Source organism: Triturus cristatus, chromosome 12 (genome assembly GCF_964204655.1).
Source record: "Triturus cristatus chromosome 12, aTriCri1.1, whole genome shotgun sequence".
Taxonomy (NCBI): Eukaryota; Metazoa; Chordata; class Amphibia; order Caudata; family Salamandridae; genus Triturus; species Triturus cristatus.
Genome location: NC_140595.1, coordinates 794,561,828 through 794,580,186, shown reverse-complemented (window position 1 = coordinate 794,580,186; position 18,359 = coordinate 794,561,828).

Below are 18,359 nucleotides of genomic sequence, written 5' to 3'. Positions count from 1 at the left end.
AAGTCACCCTTTTCTTGCCGATTTGTGTGAACTTCCAATTGTCTGAATAGCCCCTTGATGAGGTGTGAACTTGCTCCTAGAGCTGAGTCAAATGCCTTGGGTTTGGGTAGGTGTCCTCTTCCTCTGACAGGCTGACCATCTGGGCTGTACCCAGCAACTGTATTAACTTCAAAGAGACCTACCCTGTCACAGACAGATGTAGCTAATACCTGGGCCTGCCACATCCTTGGTCCCCCTAGTCAGCCAGGCACCAATCCCAGTAGAAGAGGAGCTGCCCCCAGAATCACTTTTGAGTGGCCAGAGAGAGGGATTGCTCATTTCCCTGGCCACACCTCTATGGTGGTCACAGTAACTCTGCACAGGGTTTAAAGGTTCTGCCATATTAGATTTATGTCAATAGTTTGCTGTAGGGCACACAGGAAATGCTGCAAAAGCGGATAGGGTTACCTCTGGGAACGTTTTACCTAATGGTTAGTGTGAGGCCAGGAGTCACCCCTACCCACAGGCTAGTGCCAGGCATAAATGTAGCACCCCTGGGCACCCTCTTCAGAAAGAACACTATTGGAGCTGTGGAAGACAGAAGAAGGACTGCACCTGCTGTTAAGACCTGTGAAGAAACCTAAAAGGCTAGACCTGCTCCCACTTGTACCCAGAACAAAGAAGTGGACTCCAAGCATCATTTGGCTGACCGCCTGTTAAGCTACAGGGGCACAACAGGGTGCTAGAAGCCTTTTTTCATGAAGAGCCCTGCTAACTAGTTACAACTGGACCTGCCCTGGATCCTGTTGGTGGCTTCTGCTTGAGTGAGACTTCACCCCAAAATGGTGTTCCTGAGGTCCTGGGAGCATTGGCTGTGTCAACGTGTACTCCTCCTAAGATCCTGAAAAAACCTGTGACTTAGAAATGTCTTTGCTGCAAAGACCTCCAGAGGACCAGGACAAACAAACCAAGTTAATCCTGTGAAGGTGTTTTGCCACTGGGGCAAAGATTCAGGTTGTTCCTACTTGGAGCTTTTCTGCAGCAGCAAATCTGTCTCACGGAGAGGCTATCTGGCCTCGTGGGGCAAAGTACAGCTACAGATTACAGTCCGGCCCCACTGAATCTGAGCTCCCAAAAAGTAACTACGTCTAAATGCAAAAATCTTCATCGGTTGAAGGAGCCAAAAGTATCCCGCCAGTGAGGGACCTTCCTTGGATAAGTATTTTGGATTTGTTCTGCTCGAAGCTTTTCCACCAAATGTCAACGACTTCAAATGGCCTTCTTCTGTCGGCTATGTGGCCTCATGGAGCCCTTCTCAGTCGCCACCTGCTGCCTTTCCCTGCTGAGGATTTTGGACTTTCATTTCAGAGGCTAAGTCAGAAGGTAAAACTTCTGATTCTAATGGACCTTGCTTCTGTATCCAGCACGCACTCCATTGCCATTGCGGTCTTTTTAAGAGTTCTCTGAGGTCACTTTCCCCTTACAGAACCCACACTCTCCATATTGCATGTGTGTGTCTCCTCAGGCTCTGTTTTGATTGACATTTTCATGATGGCAGACTCCATTTTGCTGGCCTGCATGTCAGATTGCTGAATGACCTTTAGGCTCACTGAGAGGTCAGGAAGGATGCACCTTCAGAGTGCGGATGTTCTGCAGCTTTGATCAATCTCAGACCCCACTTTGTTGGTCTGGTCCTCAGCAGTGCAGGTTCTGTGAGCTTGTGGTGGTGGCATACACGTTGTCCACAGACTCGTCTTCGTATTGTTGCGCTGGTCTGAGTAAGAACCTCTGTAGTCACGGTGAATCTGAGGGCTGACGTTGGCATCAATGACTGCAACTCATACATGCCAACATTTTAGACGAGATAATTGGGAGATTAAAACGAATAATTGGTAGAAGGTGTTTTGCCCATTGACTTCTTTTGAAGAAGAGGCCTTTTCGGGTGGGAGGCGGCTAAAACTAAGCCATCCTTGGCTTCAAATATTGGGAGTCTCTCGCCTGAATGGGGTCTGTTCACATGTATGGCAACTGCACTCTTGTCGTCGCCCTCCGCTCCCATATTAGTAGGATCTTGATCAGTGCTTTTGTCTCCTGTGTAATGCAACAACAGCGATAATTGCACAATGGCTTTAGTTTCTCTCGTGCCCCTGAAATAGTTAATGAGCTGACCAATCCAGAGCCTCTAGCATGGTGCAGCTGAGGCACATGCTGCAAGCTTGCCGAATGGCTGCCGGGGACTGGTGACACCCCTAGATGGCGCTTATCCAGGAGCTGCTGTGGAAGCAGGGAAGTTGGGCCCTATACTGGAGGCCATGTCTTGGAGTGGGAGATGTAAGTCCACAGTGCTGCAGTTAAGCCCTTCCCATCCTTTCCTACCTTCTCTCAAACAGACTTGAGATATTACCTTCAAGATGAATGTGCTGCAGCAATGAGCAGCTTCCTTATCCGTGCAGTTCGAGAGCTTGATGGCAGGGTGGACACATCACGTGGCCACCAATGGACACGGAGCAGCAGTTTCACACCAGACACAAGTGATGGTCACTGTGAAGACAGGCTGCCTCATGTGCTCATGCTGGAAGTATGGGGTCTGACTTCCTTCTTGCAGTATATGGTGCCATACTAGGGACTACCAGGTTAGGACAAACTGAAGACACTGCACAAAAGACAAGACACAAGAAGAACGTGGTGGGTCATACTGGAGTGGAACTTGTGCACCTTTTTTTCCCCAGGAGTTTTATATAGCGTGAACTTGACCCGAAGGCATCAAAGTGCTTTACATGAGCACCAGTTGCATTACAGACGGACATATACATTTTTTGATAGACACGGGTAGAATATGTGATTTGCCCAGAATCACAGAATGTTGAGCGTCCCTGCAGAGACTCGAACCCGGTTCCCCAGCTTCGAGGTCGACCGCTCTAGCTGTTAGGCCGCATGTTCCCATTTGCTTGGGCCTATATCTGCTTGACGGCAGTTGCTTGAGTGATCCTCGTTGGATTTGTGTTTTCAGAGGTCTCCACTCCCATGTCATGGAGTATCCTTCATAACTTGGTTTTTGTCTGCGAGATGACCAAACTGAACCCTAAAGGACATGGATGCCCCTACAAGGGCAGGATTGTGTTTCTGAATTTCATTTTGCTGATTATGGGCCTGATTTAGAGTTTGGCGGACCAGGTTACCCCGTCTCAAACGTGACGGATGTCCCGTCCGCCGTATTACAAATCCATTATATCCTATGGAACTTGTAATACGGTGGACAGGATAGCCGTCACGTTTGTGATAGAGTAACCCGTCCACCAAACTCTAAATCAGGCCCTAATTCCTATTGGGTAGAACACCCAGGGTGGGGTGTAACACTCGCAACCCTTCCTCCTAAATGACTCTGAACTAAGATAGTAGTTTTAGTCTTTACGGCCGTACTGTCAGCGCAATCGATATCGGTAAAATGGGCGTTATATACTTGCATACACATTACACAGCTAAAAGATGGTGTTCTAAATGTATGTAAACTATAGTGTTATGTGTTACAGGAGAACTATAGCAGCTACATAAAGAACATGTAGCTGTATAGATTCTGTACTACTATAAAGATACATCATCAGTGGCGGCTGCCTCAGAACGGGGCGGTAGGGTGGGGAATGGATAAAAAAATGTATATGTTTAAACTTGCTCTCCTCCATTCTCTTCATCTGCTGGTAGCTCCGGAAGCACCAAGGCTCCCGTACTGGACCAGCCAATCACGAAGCTGCATGAGCAGCGTCATGATTTTACTGAGCGGCCTGGGCATGTTCTCCACTGGGTCTGGGCATGTTCTCAACCAGGCTGTGCAACTCAGCCTAGTGGAGACCATGCTAAGTGCGCATGACGGCTTGGCCGCCACTGTACATCATAATGTTGTTAATTAATCTTGTAAGATTCCTGCACTAATGTTGCCTTATATACATCTTTTAGAACCAGAGGTATTGAACCACAGATCAGGAAAAGAATGCATACCAGGTCCAGGTGAGGTCACTAAGAATTTTTTCAGTTCCCCTTCGCCCTCGGTTGTGGCTTCTTCAGAGAACAAGGTTGGACAGACAGTGCTGCACTCTCGCCCTGACAGATAAAGCACGGGTCTGGCCCTTGGGTTTTTCCACTTACAGGCTCAGCACTCTCGCCCTGACCTGCCGGTGTCCTTAGAAGAGTACTTGCTTCCCCATTGCTGTGTGCGGTTACTTCAGCTGCAATCCCAGCCCTGGCCACCAGGTATCGCTGTAAGACCAGTGCGTTGATCTCTATAGAGAAATGCAGTCAAGAAGTTGGCTTTTTGCGGCAGCACTGCAGCTTCCGGGTCTGGCCAAGTGCTTGCGACTCGCGAGCATGTAACATTATGTAGGTGTGTGTTGTTGTGCATATGTGTCCATTTAAAGGGGGGTATGGAAGACACAACACATAGACTCGTTTTACACTGTACATTTCCACGTTCACGAGGAACACACGGGCCTCTGTTCTTGAACACGCCTTTGCCGTGAGTTGTGCAAGGCGATAACGGCGCACATGTTTCTACTGAACGCGAGGAGTACAGGTCGGATCGCTCACGTTCTGTTTATTTGCACAACAATAGGACTCTTTTATGAGCACACATTCTGGTGGTGTGCACAGAAGGAAAACTGTGTGCACACAGGTTCTGTTAAAGTGCGCAAAAGAAGTACTTTTGTGTGCATTTAAGTTCTTTTCTGTGCACACGCAGAGTGAAATTTTGTGCTCTTAATTTCTGCTTGAGTGGCATAGGTTCTGCTGGTGGGCACGAGAAGTGCAATATAGGTGTTTGTGCTCATTGTGATCGGTTTGTGTGCACACAAGGGTTGCAGTTTTGCCTGAAACAAGACTCTCTCACGAGGGCAAAGCTTTGCACAGGGATTGCAGTTTGTGTGTACAGCGAATGCTGTGTGTGAACATCCTCAGTAGGGGGGGCAATGAGCTCCCTTTGTACGCACCAGGAATGCCATGTGAGTGCACTCCAATTACTGCCTGAGTGTGCATCCATTTTGTTTGTTTACAAGATGTGTTTGTATGCACTCCAATTACTGCCTGAGTGTGCATCCATTCTGTTTGTTTACAAGATGTGTTTGTATGCACTACAATTACTGCCTGAGTGCGCATCCATTCTGTTTGTTTACAAGATGTGTTTGTAAGCACTACAATTACTGCCTGGGTGCGCATACAGTCTGTTTGTTTACAAGATGTGTTTGTATGCACTCCAATTACTGCCTGAGTGCGCATCCATTCTGTTTGTTTACAAGATGTGTTTGTATGCACTACAATTACTGCCTGGGTGCGCATCCATTCTGTTTTTTGTTTACAAGATATGTTTGTATGCACTACAATTACTGCCTGAGTGCTCATCCATTCTGTTTGTTTACAAGATGTGTTTGTATGCACTCCAATTACTGCCTGGGTGCGCATGCATTCTGTTTGTTTACAAGATGTGTTTGTATGCACTACAATTACTGCCTGAGTGCACATCCATTCTGTTTGTTTACAAGATGTGTTTGTATGCACTACAATTACTGCCGGGTGCGCATCCATTCCGTTTGTTTACAAGATGTGTTTGTATGCACTACAATTACTGCCGGGTGCGCATACAGTCTGTTTGTTTACAAGATGTGTTTGTATGCACTACAATTACTGCCTGGGTGCGCTTCCATCCTGTTTGTTTACAAGATGTGTTTGTATACACTCCAATTACTGCCTGAGTGCGCATTCATTCTGTTTGTTTACAAGATGTGTTTGTATGCACTCCAATTACTGCCTGAGTGCGCATCCATTCTGTTTGTTTACAAGATGTGTTTGTATGCACTACAATTACTGCCTGAGTGCGCATCCATTCTGTTTGTTTACAAGATGTGTTTGTATGTACTACAATTACTGCCTGAGTGCGCATCCATTCTGTTTGTTTACAAGATGTGTTTGTATGCTCTACAATTACTGCCTGAGTGCGCATCCATTCTGTTTGTTTACAAGATGTGTTTGTATGCACTACAATTACTGCCTGAGTGCTCATGCATTCTGTTTGTTTACAAGATGTGTTTGTATGCACTACAATTACTGCCTGAGTGCACATCCATTCTGTTTGTTTACAACATGTGTTTGTATGCTCTACAATTACTGCCGGGTGCGCATCCATTCTGTTTGTTTACAAGATGTGTTTGTATGCACTACAATTACTGCCTGGGTGTGCATACAGTCTGGTTGTTTACAAGATGTGTTTGTATGCACTACAATTACTGCCTGGGTGCGCATACAGTCTGTTTGTTTACAAGATGTGTTTGTATGCACTACAATTACTGCCTGGGTGCGCATCCATCCTGTTTGTTTACAAGATGTGTTTGTATGCACTACAATTACTGCCTGGGTGCGCATCCATTCTGTTTGTTTACAAGATGTGTTTGTATGCACTACAATTACTGCCTGGGTGCGCATCCATTCTGTTTGTTTACAAGATGTGTTTGTATGCACTACAATTACTGCCTGGGTGCGCATCCATTCTGTTTGTTTACAAGATTTGTTTGTATGCACTACAATTACTGCCTGGGTGCGCATCCATTCTGTTTGTTTACAAGATGTGTTTGTATGCACTACAATTACTGCCTGGGTGCGCATCCATTCTGTTTGTTTACAAGATGTGTTTGTATGCACTACAATTACTGCCTGAGTGCGCATCCATTCTGTTTGTTTACAAGATGTGTTTGTATGCACTACAATTACTGCCTGAGTGCGCATCCATTCTGTTTGTTTACAAGATGTGTTTGTATGCACTACAATTACTGCCTGAGTGCGCATGCATTCTGTTTGTTTACAAGATGTGTTTGTATGCACTACAATTACTGCCTGAGTGCACATCCATTCTGTTTGTTTACAACATGTGTTTGTATGCACTACAATTACTGCCTGAGTGCGCATGCATTCTGTTTGTTTACAAGATGTGTTTGTATGCACTACAATTACTGCCTGAGTGCACATCCATTCTGTTTGTTTACAACATGTGTTTGTATGCACTACAATTACTGCCGGGTGCGCATCCATTCTGTTTGTTTACAAGATGTGTTTGTATGCACTACAATTACTGCCTGGGTGTGCATACAGTCTGGTTGTTTACAAGATGTGTTTGTATGCACTACAATTACTGCCTGGGTGCGCATACAGTCTGTTTGTTTACAAGATGTGTTTGTATGCACTACAATTACTGCCTGAGTGCACATCCATTCTGTTTGTTTACAACATGTGTTTGTATGCACTACAATTACTGCCGGGTGCGCATCCATTCTGTTTGTTTACAAGATGTGTTTGTATGCACTACAATTACTGCCTGGGTGTGCATACAGTCTGGTTGTTTACAAGATGTGTTTGTATGCACTACAATTACTGCCTGGGTGCGCATACAGTCTGTTTGTTTACAAGATGTGTTTGTATGCACTACAATTACTGCCTGGGTGTGCATCCATCCTGTTTGTTTACAAGATGTGTTTGTATGCACTACAATAACTGCCTGAGTGCGCATTCATTCAGTTTGTTTACAAGATGTGTTTGTATGCACTCCAATTACTGCCTGAGTGCGCATCCATTCTGTTTGTTTACAAGATGTGTTTGTATGCACTCCAATTACTGCCTGGGTGCGCATCCATTCTGTTTGTTTACAAGATGTGTTTGTATGCACTACAATTACTGCCTGGGTGCGCATCCATTCTGTTTGTTTACAAGATGTGTTTGTATGCACTACAATTACTGCCTGGGTGCGCATCCATTCGGTTTGTTTACAAGATGTGTTTGTATGCACTACAATTACTGCCTGGGTGCGCATCCATTCTGTTTGTTTACAAGATTTGTTTGTATGCACTACAATTACTGCCTGGGTGCGCATCCATTCTGTTTTTTGTTTACAAGATATGTTTGTATGCACTACAATTACTGCCTGGGTGCGCATCCATTCTGTTTGTTTACAAGATGTGTTTGTATGCACTACAATTACTGCCTGAGTGCGCATCCATTCTGTTTGTTTACAAGATGTGTTTGTATGCACTACAATTACTGCCTGGGTGCGCATCCATTCTGTTTGTTTACAAGATGTGTTTGTATGCACTACAATTACTGCCTGAGTGCGCATCCATTCTGTTTGTTTACAAGATGTGTTTGTATGCACTACAATTACTGCCTGAGTGCGCATCCATTCTGTTTGTTTACAAGATGTGTTTGTATGCACTACAATTACTGCCTGAGTGCGCATCCATTCTGTTTGTTTACAATATGTGTTTGTATGCACTACAATTACTGCCTGAGTGCGCATCCATTCTGTTTGTTTACAAGTTGTGTTTGTATGCACTACAATTACTACCTGAGTGCACATCCATTCTGTTTGTTCACAACATGTGTTTGTATGCACTACAATTACTGCCGGGTGCGCATCCATTTTGTTGGTTTACACAATGTGTTTGTATGCACTACAATTACTGCCTGGGTGTGCATACAGTCTGGTTGTTGGTTGTTGGTTTACACAATGTGTTTGTATGCACTACAATTACTGCCGGGTGCGCATCCATTTTGTTGGTTTACACAATGTGTTTGTATGCACTACAATTACTGCCTGGGTGTGCATACAGTCTGGTTGTTTACAAGATGTGTTTGTATGCACTACAATTACTGCCTGGGTGCGCATACAGTCTGTTTGTTTACAAGATGTGTTTGTATGCACTACAATTACTGCCTGAGTGCGCATTCATTCTGTTTGTTTACAAGATGTGTTTGTATGCACTCCAATTACTGCCTGAGTGTGCATCCATTCTGTTTGTTTACAAGATGTGTTTGTATGCACTCCAATTACTGCCTGGGTGCGCATCCATTCTGTTTGTTTACAAGATGTGTTTGTATGCACTACAATTACTGCCTGGGTGCGCATCCATTCTGTTTGTTTACAAGATGTGTTTGTATGCACTACAATTACTGCCTGGGTGCGCATCCATTCTGTTTGTTTACAAGATGTGTTTGTATGCACTACAATTACTGCCTGGGTGCGCATCCATTCTGTTTGTTTACAAGATGTGTTTGTATGCACTACAATTACTGCCTGAGTGCGCATCCATTCTGTTTGTTTACAAGATGTGTTTGTATGCACTACAATTACTGCCTGAGTGCGCATCCATTCTGTTTGTTTACAAGATGTGTTTGTATGCACTACAATTACTGCCTGAGTGCGCATCCATTCTGTTTGTTTACAAGATGTGTTTGTATGCACTACAATTACTACCTGAGTGCACATCCATTCTGTTTGTTCACAACATGTGTTTGTATGCACTACAATTACTGCTGGGTGCGCATCCATTTTGTTTGTTTACACAATGTGTTTGTATGCACTACAATTACTGCCTGGGCGCGCATACAGTCTGTTTGTTTCAGTGTTTAATTTGTAAAACAAATAAGTGCCAGGGCTCTGGTCAGGAGGCCACTCCAGCTTGTGCCACACTGCCACTGCTGTACTGCCAATGATAGTAACAACACAACTACTAACTATCACACTCCTTCAACTGGGGAGAGTAGTTGACCTACCGGCTAGGGCGGTCGACCTCAAATCTGGGGAGCTGGGTTCGAGTCTCGGCAATGACATTGAACATCCTGTGATCCTGGGCAAATCACTTAATCTCCCTGTACCTAACCAAAAAGAATGTGTGTCCTCATGTAAGGTAACTGGTGCTATGTAAAAGCGCTCTGATACCCAATTCGGGTCAAGCTCGCGCTAAATAAAACTCTGCAAAAAAAAAAAAAAGTGTGACAATTCAGACTATTTCAGGCCCCCAAAGCTATGACTGACTTGGGCCACAGGTAATAGTCCTTTTTAATGTATATTGAATTAATAATTGACTTTGGATGTGGTAATCCCTACATTAACCAGAGAACACGACCTTGTGACAGATTGTCACAAGGCTGGTGTTGAAAATTAAGTGCTGGTACCGAGCACTGGAAACCTCCGGCTCAAATTAGGCACTGGTTTGTTTACAAGATGTGTTTGTATGCACTATAAGCCTCTCTTGAGAATGTTGTGCACACAGGGAGTGCAGTTTCTGTGCACAGCAAATGCTGTGTGTGAACATCTTCAGTAGGGAAGGCAATGAGTCCCCCTTGTATGCACCAAGAATGCCGTTTGTGTGCACTACAATTAGAGCCTGAGTGCACATACCTTCTATTTGTGTATACATAAGCTGTGCTTGTGTACACTATAAGCCTCTCTTGAGAATGTTGTGCACTTGATGGGCTTCCTATAGAATTTTACAAAGTATTTGCAGATGAGTTGATTCCCTTTCCTGATTAAGATTTTTAATTTCATTAAGAATGGTGGTGCTAGTGAAAGCGACGGAGATGCCGACGGCACGGGAGTTCCACGCCTCCATGCCGCTAGCGTGCTAATGGCCCCGCCCCTTCCCACAAGCAGGACGAGAAGGACGAGAAGCGCACCGATGGCGACGGCGGATGGCGGCAGCGGGGAATTGATGCGGATACACGCGCACTGCCTGAGGCCGGCTAAGTAATGATTCTAGCTCCAAGCGCGTTGAGAGGAGAGGGGTAAGAACAAACGGGCTTCTCTGCTCCAACGCTGACGCTGACACCAGGCTGCATCAATGTCTGTTTGATCTGAGACGGTCGAATTTTGTATACAGTCTTTCCTGAAAACACGTAAGGAGGAAATGGTGGTGGGAGAGCTGTGCGGAGACTTTGGTGGGGAATCTGTGGAGTGAAGGCAGAATTAAATAACATTTGGAGTCTAAGCCAGAGAAGAAGTAAAAACATCTTTAAAAAAATAAATATATATCATATCAAGCAACATGGTGAGACCCCAGAAAGAGGGAGCGGCTGATGGTAAAATTTCTAGAGCTCAAGCTCAGAAAATTAAGAAAACACGCCGCGCCCTCACAAAAATGGCGCGCCAAGCGGTTCGCAAAAGTGAAAGGGGTATGGTTTTATCCTCACCAGAGAGTCATAGTATGCTGGGAAGCTCAGATGACATTACCTCCCCGGATGTGATAGCGGATAATGCTGTAAATAGAACATCTTTGGCTGACCTATCCGTCTCTCAGGAGAAAAGTAGCGCGGGGGAGGTTATGCCCACCATCTTTTGTACTAACCATGACTCTAATGACTCTAATGTAATAAGTAATGCTTTAAAAGAGGTCAAAAAATTTCCGCTCTTCACCAAAAAACAATCTTCACAATCCCCTCAGCCCCCCCCCCGCAGCCCTCACCACCTCAGCCATCAGGTTCTGCAGGATCAACTTCGCTTGTCACTCTGTCTGGTTGTGAGAATCTTACTCACCAGGAGGATTCTTATCCCCGGGTATCTACTAAGACAATAGGGAAGGAGAAGTCCCCTGATGTATCTCTTGGAACGGGTCTAGCACAACTAGCTGACGGCTCTGTCGCGCAAGGGGATCTTGTGACACCAGGGATAACTATCCAGCCCCTCCAGACCTTGTCACCATCTCTGCTAGCCAACCTTAGTAGTGAAAAATCTGGAACATTCCAAGTAGATATCAGGGATATGTTGAATTTGATCCTGGGAGAAATAAGAGACATGAAGAGAATGCAACAAACCGAGATCAGCATCCTAAATCAACGGTTGGACAAGATCGAGGATGCAATCAATGGTCTCCCTCTCAGAGTCACTGAAGCTGAGACTAGAATATCCACAATCGAGGATCAAATGAGCTCTGTTTTGTTAGAGTCTAGGGAGGCTGTTAAAAAGAGAAGATATCTTGAGAGTAAAGTTGAAGAATTAGAGAGTCACTCTAGGAGATCCAATCTCCGGATTGTAGGGGTACCTGAGGGGATTGAGGGTTCTCAAACTCTCCATTGGGTCAACTTATTTATAAAGCAGCAAGTTATGCCGGAACACGAGGGGGATCTTTCCATTACCAGGGCGCATCGTGTTCCCGCTCAGCCTTTCCCTAACTCTCCATTCCCACGGACGATTCTCCTCAACTTTGCCGACTACAGAATAAAAGAGAAAATCCTGTCGAAAGCTATTCACCAACGGCAGTTTTTAATAAACGAGACTCAGAAATGTCGAATCTTCTCTGACATGACTGCGGTGGCGGCTCGCAGAAGAAAAGAGTTCGTTAAGATGTTGCATTTATTCAAGGCGCATGGTGCCCAGGCTTCGATTGCCCAACAGTCCAAGCTACGGGTCCTGGTGAAGGGGAAGTTCTTCATGTTTTCGGACCTTGAGGAGGCCCAGATATTTTTGAAGGAGCTGTCTAGACCCTCTACAGAATCATAGTGGTGAAATTCTTAGGTCTGTTGAGTAAGGATGCTGTAGAGAGCCTAGTTCACTTTTCTCTTTCTTTTTTTTTGTATAGAAGGTTCTTGTTTTCTTTATCGGTTTTTATTGCTTTTTGTTTTTTGTATTTTTTCTCCTGCTAGGGGAGGGGCCGGCCCATTTTGGCCGCTACACAGGGTGCATAACATGCCACCCAGGATTGATGATGGGGGGGGGGGGGGAATGTGGACAGCGTGGTCGCAGGAGAGGGGGGTTCACATTTCCAAGGGGGGGTGGGTGTTTAGGGTTTTCGGGGTTAGGGCAAGGGTCATCACAGAGAAAAAAAGAGCAGAGAAAAAGGTTTATGAAATGCTATTTCTGATGATTAGACATGGCAAGCACTAGACTACAGATTTTGTCACTAAATACCAATGGTCTACTGAATAAAAAGAAATATGGCGCACTTATTAGATGGGCTTCCTCATTGGATCCTCATGTTCTTTTTCTGCAGGAAACACATTTAAAAACGAATTCCCCAAATTTATACATCCCTAAAAAAAATTCTAAAGCTTTCTTTGCCTCGGCCGGGGTAGCAATGAGAGGGGTTGCAATCTATTTTTCTAGCAAAATAGATTGGGAGTTTTTGCAGGTTCATAGAGACACTCTCGGGAGATGGATTTGGGTTACAACTGTAGTCAAGGGTATAAGACTAAACTTTATAAACTATTATGACCCAATTACTGATAATGTTATACCCCTGAACCAGATATATGAAATGCTGATTGTCTCTCCCGGTCAAACTATTTTTGGAGGAGACTTCAACTTTATCTTAGAAACAAGGAAGGATACTACTAATAAAAACAAGAAACAACTAAAACCAAATACAAAAAAAATAATGAGAGCAATTCAAGAGGAATTTTTGTTGGTAGACTCTTGGCGGCAACTCCACCAAGATACAGACTTTTTTACTTTCTACTCCCATCGGTTCCACTCAGCCTCCCGGATAGATTATTTTTTAATATCTAGGTCATTACAAGTCCCGAATGCATGGATCTGTGCTAATCCCTTTTCAGACCATGCATTTGTTGGGATATCTCTAGTCTTGGGGCAGGGGCTCAGGCAACGACCCAGATGGCAGATGGATCGCCTTCTCCTCCAGAACACAGAATGGATTTTGGGGTTTAGAGAATGGATCCAGCAATATTTTATGCTTAATGAAAATACTGCTCCCCCATTTGCCATCTGGGGCGGCTTCAAGGCTGCAGCTCGGGGCCAAATAATAGCTATGATGGCCAGCCAGTCGAAAACGCGGAGACTGAAAATAGCAGATCTACAGAATAAGGTTAATCAAGAGTATGTCTTAATGATTCAGCTTCAGGCTAACCATTATAATGAGGCTAGTTCAGCATTAAGGGAATTTTTTATCCTAGAGGAAATTTCTAATTCTAAAATCTTCCAACAAAAAATTTATGAGGAGAGCCAGCTACTAGCTAGCTCCACGAGAAAAAAAACAGAATCCTCTTTGATTCTCGCTCTTAAGGATCCGGCCTCTGATGATGTTACAGTCGATAGAGATAATATTGCACGGATATTTCTTCAACATTATGGCCAGCTGTATTCAACAGAATATCCCACTAGTAATGAACAAATCCGGATCTATCTCTCAGATATAGATCCTCCCAGGCTTCCGGAGAATAAAGTTAGAGAGTTGGACGCAGATATAGGGGAGGTAGAAATAATAAAAGCAATTAAATCAATGGCTGGGGGTAAGGCGTGTGGTCAGGATGGGTTTCCTCTGGAATTTTATAAGGTTTTTATGAAAGAACTGGCATCCCCATTAAAGAGACTTTTTAACAATATTAGAAAGGGTGGAACGGTACCAAGCGAGTTTAAAGAGTCCATTATAATATAATTTGTAAAAAAAAGATAAAAACCCGGAAGATGTTAATTCGTTCAGACCAATAAGCCTACTAAACTCTGATTATAAGATTCTGATGAAGCTGTGGGCCTTGCGTTTTCTCCCTATGGCTCAAGAAATAATTCACAGGGATCAAACAGGATTTATCGCAGGTCGATCTATGTCTATGAATACGCAATTTTTAATACACGCCCTAGATTTTTTTAGTACCAATAAAATTCCCGCGGCAGTTATAATGGTCGACGCGGAAAAAGCCTTTGACCTCGTGAATTGGCAAACATTATTTCTTACTTTAGATCACTTTGGCGTTCCACAACAAGTAATTAATATGCTTCGAAATATATATCATAACGCGAGTGCCAAGGTGGTCATTAACCAAGAACAGATAGGGGAGGTGGCAATAAAACGGGGAACGAGGCAGGGATGCCCACTGTCCCCCCTACTGTTCACTTTTTTTATCGAACCCTTGGTTTTAAAAATTCGAAATAATGCTGCTATTATTCCTCCAGTACCTGCTATGTCAAAAGTTAAGCTATTTGCTGATGATATTATTTTATATCTAACCCCGGAGAAAGAGAATCTAGATCGAGTTTTTTCTGAATTTTCTCGGTTCCAACAGATCGGTGGCTACAAAATAAATGAAAAAAAAACTGAGATACTCGTTTTTAATTCGGACCCTAACTTGTTTCCTATCAAGTTCAGGGCTCAAGCTAAGAAACTAGAGCCCATAAGATATTTGGGTATCTATGTTACGAATCAGTATCATAAATTATTTGAATTGAATTATCTGAGGACTAAGCAGAAGATAAAAAGTCTACTAGAACAATGGTCTGTCCTCCCACTCACCATTATAGGGAGAGTCTCTATGATCAAGATGTCTATCCTTCCCCTTTAAATATTTTTATTTTTAAATGTCCCTATACGTATCAATCAAGTATATTTTAATGAATTAGATACCTTGTTTAGGGAATTTATCTGGGCCAAAAAAGCCCCCAGAGTTAAATTATCTATCCTGCAACTTCCCATAATTCAAGGGGGGTTAGCGCTCCCGCAGGTACGAATCTATTACGAGGCTGCTTTGTTAAATTTTGTCGTTGATACATTATTTTACAAGCATAATTTTGATTGGTTTTTTTTGGATAAAATGATCTTAGAAGCAGGAGTTCAATCTTCTTTTTTTCTAAAAACATCTAAATTACCTAAAAGGACCCGCTATAAGTCTCTTCGAGATTTATCTTTTAGGCTGCAGGCAGCTTTCAAGAAAGCTAGTTCTTCTGGCTTTCAATATGTTACATTGAGGGAGTGTAATAACATCGGTTTGCACCTTCAATCTAGACATATTGATATATGGGAGGAATCTGGTTTCTTTCTACCTAAGCACTTTATTGTTCAAAATAGAGTCTTGTCCTGGCAGGAAATCACCTCAAGAGCTGAAGGCCACAGAAAACCCACGTTTCTTGAGTATCTGCGGATAGTCCATGTTATTTCGAATACGGCAGGCATTTTAAATACTCCACACAAAATCATGATTGATTTATATGCCTCTAATTGTTGTGGGTTGGGTAAGTGGTACTCTTTATTGAGGAATCAGGTCCAGGACAGGGCTGTATTAAACCATTTGGATAAAATAGCTCGGGAGACGGGCTGTAGGATTAATCTCCAGGAGTGGGAGAAAATCTGTCTCTTGGGCTATAGATCCCTACGTGCTGCCAACTTTAAAAGAATGTCCTTTCTATCAAGGTGGCTTGTTTATTGGACACCCTCCAGAATACAGAAAAAATTCCCCGAATCTCCAAATAGGTGTTTTCGGTGTCAGCAGGAGGATGAAGGTGGCTGGCATCATATTTTTTACTCTTGTCCTTTATTGGACCAGTTCTGGGGAGAAATCTTTAGCGATTTGGGTATTGCCTTGGGCAAGTGTTTCTCTCCTCAAGGTGAAATCGCACTATTTGGAGGTGTGAGGGGTGTGAGGGAGGAAGCTACTTTATCCAGCGCGGATAAAGCTCTTATAGCAATCTCCTGTATGGTGGCCCGCTCTCTGATACTCCAAAATTGGAAATCAAAGGAGATACCAAATCATCTAGCTTGGTTCAATAAAATGAAAAAGACCTTTAAATTTGAAGAGGCCTACGCTAGGAGAGTTGGGGGAATAACGAAATTTGATAAAAATTGGAAGGCGTTTAGAGAACTACTCGTAATTAAGGATAGCTTTGGATCTATTGGTTCTCGATAACTTTGGAGTGAGCCAGGGGGGGGGGGAAAGGTAGTATTCCCTTACGGGGAATCTATAATGTATTTATTGATTGTCAGCTGCACTTGCACTTTAACTATTTCACTCTTTGCACTATAGGACCTAGGTATGGCTTTTTTCATTGATAGTATTACTTGTTGATACTGTATCTGCACTTTATGTGGAATTAATCTTCTTGAGCATTATCAGTTGCATTTTATTCCATGAAGCCATGTCTTGCATTCCCTGGATGTGAATCTATAATGTATTTATTGGTTGTTATCTGCTCTTGCACTTTAATCTTTTTACTCTTTACACTATAGGACCCAAAAATGGTCCATTTCATCGATGGAATTTTTGCGTTGATATTGCATTTGCACTTTAGGTGAAATTAATCTTCATTGCATTCGTACTCTTTTTTATGAAGTCATGATTTGCTGTTATTGCATTTGCACTTTATCCTGAGACTTTAAAAGATGAAGGGAGTGGCTCTATAGTTTGCCATGGATTTGAATTTTGATGCATTGTATGATATAATAGAATTAATCTTCTTTTCCTTTTTCTCCTGTTTTGCATATATTCCGTTGCTATTTAAAATGTAATGCTTGAAACCATGTATAATGTATCTTCCTTTCTCTGCTCAATAAAAAAAAAAAAAAAGAGAATGTTGTGCACTAGCGTGCAGTTTGTGTGTACAGCGAAAGTTACCTTTATATGCACCAGGAATGCCATTAAAGCGCACCACAATTACTGCCTTGTGTTTGTGTGCACTATAATCCTCTCTTGAGAATATTGTGCACAAGGAGTGCTGTTTATGCGCACACAATGGAGACGGCGACCACCTGTCCGTAATAAACACTGTAATTTGGGGCAATTGTCTACTGTCAGTAATTGGTGCTTTCACGGACAGCATTTGTCCTTAATTCCGATGGTGCCTCTTGACAGCGAGCCATGGGACTGCACGCTGCCACCAGTGGCGCTAGGGTGTAGACGACACGGTATGGGGTGCACCTCTTATGTCATAGGCCTGTCCTGAGAAACCCACTGTGGCCTGCGACATCTGGTTCCTGCAGCCTGAGCTGATGTTCAAGGCGCTGTATATCCGCAGACAAGTACTGAGGCTATCACAAAGGCAGCAGTAGACATGGAATACTCAATGCTTAATTTGAGCCAATGGTTTCTGGTGCTCGGCGCCGGCACTTAATTATCAACACTGGCGCTATGATAGTCTGCCACTTGGTGGCGGTGTTTGCCTAATTTAGAGACGAGCACAACAACAGTTGTTTGTTAATTCAATATACCCTAAAATGCCTAATACCTGACTCTTCAATCGATTCTTATAGCATTCGGGCCTGGATTAGTATGATTAAGGCTTCCGGTTTTCTCTTTTTACTGATTTTTACAGATAAATACTGACAGAAAACAATGCGTTTCCTGTCTGTATTCACTTTTAAAAATGGAAAATACTGAAAATGGTGCTTCTTTTGTGAGACTCTACATGCTGTCTTTTGTGAATGCCAGACAACAGCTAGCAGACAGACAGCAAGGAGAGTTAAAAAATAGTATGAGATTTCATTAAATACAGGCATATGCTGAAATATATTTGCAGGATAACGCTAAAATGTACCTGTGCGGGTAGTCTTGTTATATGTGGCTTCTTAATTTACTAAAAGATGACTGGCATCCATGTATGAGTGCACATTCAAGAGTTTAATAAACCTGGAAATAGACAATTTTACAGCACCATTTATTCTCAAAATACAAAATAAATATGGATAAACAGCAATGAGATGGGCAAAAAATAAATATGGATAAATACAGACGGAAATGTTAAAAAAAAACAAATACTATAAAACCGGTTTCCCTAAGTATGATTAGGTGCACTTGGAGGAGTGTGACGGTCGGTAGTTGTGTTGGTACGGTCACTGGCAGCTCTGAGAGGGGCAATGAGT